Raw genomic sequence first — 2,500 nt, 5'->3', positions numbered from 1 at the left:
TGATATTTTCTATTGTATTTTATTGCCGTTTTAAAAAATGTTAGTATCACCCACTAAATATCTAATTTCCTGGTTTGGTTGCACTATAAATTCATCCATTCTTGTGTTAATAACAATGATGAATGCAGGGTTTTCTGTGGCAACCATGAGCCTATCTCATCAGGGTGTGGTGATTAATTTTAAAAATGCTAACAAACACAAAAATCATTGGTTAAGCTATCTTCTCTCTTTCTCTGCATCTCTATTCTATGTGCAATTTGCAATGGAAGTTTACTATAGAAAGTATATTTAATTTTCTTTCTCTCTCTCTCTTTTCTTTTCGTACCAGGGATAGAACTCCGGACCTTGCACTTGCAAGGCAGGCAGCGGAATCACTGAGCTAAATCCAAAGCCCCTGGAAAGTATATTTTAAAAACACTGTAGCTGGTGGCTCACACTTGTAATCTCAGTGCTAAGACACTGAAGCAGGAGGACTGCCAGTTCTAGGCCAGCCTGGAATACAGAGTGAGTTCACAGTCAGCTTGAACTACACAGTGCAGCTCTATCTCAAAACCCTCCATACGTACCCCGGCCCCAAACAAACAAAAGACCCCAAAACCTACTGTAGATAGATAGGATCTGTGGGCTTTTGGGTAGCATGCACATTAAGAAGTTGTCAGGTCAAATTCTGAGCTCAGGTATTTCTAAATTCTCTTTACCAGAGTTATCTCTATAAGAGATGGGGCAATAGGACCTTTGGGCAGGCATCCTGTTACCAGCAAGGGTACAGAAATTTCAAAAGAACAAATTATAGGGTGTCCCAGTGAAAGGAAAGTTTTACATTCTATGCCAATTTGCTTTAGGGATATTTCAAAAACCCTGGCTCTGAAAAGGAAGTGCAAGCAATTCATGTTATTGGAAGCCTCACTGAAGTCTCTATAACCTTAATACTTGGTTCTCTGGAAGAGTACTTTTTCCTTTAATAGGAAACAAACTGCTCCATATACTAGAAAGATAGAAAAACAACAGTATCTACATACATTGTAAAAATTAAGATTTTGAAATTTATACTCAATACAGTAAGGGTACTTACTATTTACAGACATTAGATAATAACCTGGAGTTAAAGTATCATAGAATTGTGACTAAAAATAGTAAGTTTTAAACCATTTTACATCTTAATAGTTTTTAAAAGGCTTATAATGTACATATCATAAAGTTCACCCACCTGAGGTGCACAATTCAGTAGATCTTAGAAGATTTGCAAAGGTGTGCAGCTTTCACATAATACATATTTTCACCTAAGAGGCAATGTACCTTATGGCTAGAAATATGGGCTCTGGTACTTGACTGATCTGGTTTAAACCTTGACTTTACTATTAGCTGTACTGGTGAAACTAGTTACTCAACCTCTTTTGCCACCTTCATAAAATCAAAAAGCAAAAGTCATCCCGTACAAATGACATGACGTGGAGGAAAGGCCAGCTGGGACAATTTAGCAAGATCCTGTCCTAAAAATAAAAGGACCAGGGATGCAGCTCAGTCAGAAAATACTTGCTTAGCATGAATAAGTCCTGCGTTCAATTTCTAGTACATACTTCAGAAAACAAAACAGCTAAGGCTACTTGTATTTGGCAACGTCTCAGGCACGCAGTGCTTTTGTATCCCCTGCTCCATTCATTAGTCCACAGTTGACTACTTTTTATGACAGGGACACCACTCACTTCCTTTCACACTGAACACTTTACTGTATGGGATCTGATTTCAGTACATTACTGATTGTATTTAAGTACTTAGTGATTACTATCATCTTGGCGTTTTACTGCAGGAAGGGTTATTTATTGATCGTTCTAACTTTATTCCCAAAAGGAAATCTCAGATTAAGGGAAATTCTTGCCTTCATGAAAGCAGTAAAAGAAGAAAAAGAAAGAGAAGACAGTGAGAGAGTTGGAATACTTGAGCATCTGTCATCACTGATTCTATCCAGCTTTTTTTTTTTTTTTTTTTTTTTTTTTTTTTTTAATGGTGGAGCGAACTCCAGGAACTTCCAAATCCTTGATCTCGGGGCATGAGGGTCAAACACTCCTCGGATATCCCTTACCCCGCCGGCCTTCAGGAGTTCCTTTAGGATCCCAGACGTGTGAGGCTCACTCATTGTCTTTTAAGACCTGCCCCTTCGTGGTCCTCCCCCGTCTCTTCTGGTACAGGGTCTACAGCATTCGCTGTGTCTTCCTGTCACTTCTCTTCCCGCCTCGCCTCTCCCCTCGCCCATCTGGCCCACAAATCAGGGGTGACCGCAACTGCGCGCTGCAGGTGGCTGTGAGGCTCACGCCGAGAACGACCCAAGCAAGCTACTGTCCCTTCGGCCCAGGAGGTGACAGCGGCCAAGAACGCGCCTCAGGCCCCAGAGCTCTGCCGCCCCGGACCTCCTTGCCTCCCGGCCCGGTCCGGTCCATCGCACCCGGCCCACTGCACCCGGATTCACCTGCGGAGTCCGCCACCGCCCTCAGCACTCCCGCCA

At 42.2% G+C, this 2,500-nt stretch overlaps 1 protein-coding gene across 1 annotated transcript in view; it reads right to left on the bottom strand.

The window, feature by feature from the left end:
- The window catches only part of Mcee (methylmalonyl-CoA epimerase), a 35,045-nt gene that overhangs the window by 13,043 nt on the left and 19,502 nt on the right, over positions 1–2,500 (bottom strand). The window lies entirely within an intron of this gene.

Source organism: Fukomys damarensis, unplaced genomic scaffold (genome assembly GCF_012274545.1).
Source record: "Fukomys damarensis isolate Sample0158 unplaced genomic scaffold, DMR_v1.0_HiC HiC_scaffold_7, whole genome shotgun sequence".
In the NCBI taxonomy this organism is placed as follows: domain Eukaryota; kingdom Metazoa; phylum Chordata; class Mammalia; order Rodentia; family Bathyergidae; genus Fukomys; species Fukomys damarensis.
This window is presented reverse-complemented; position numbering and strand designations above follow the sequence as displayed.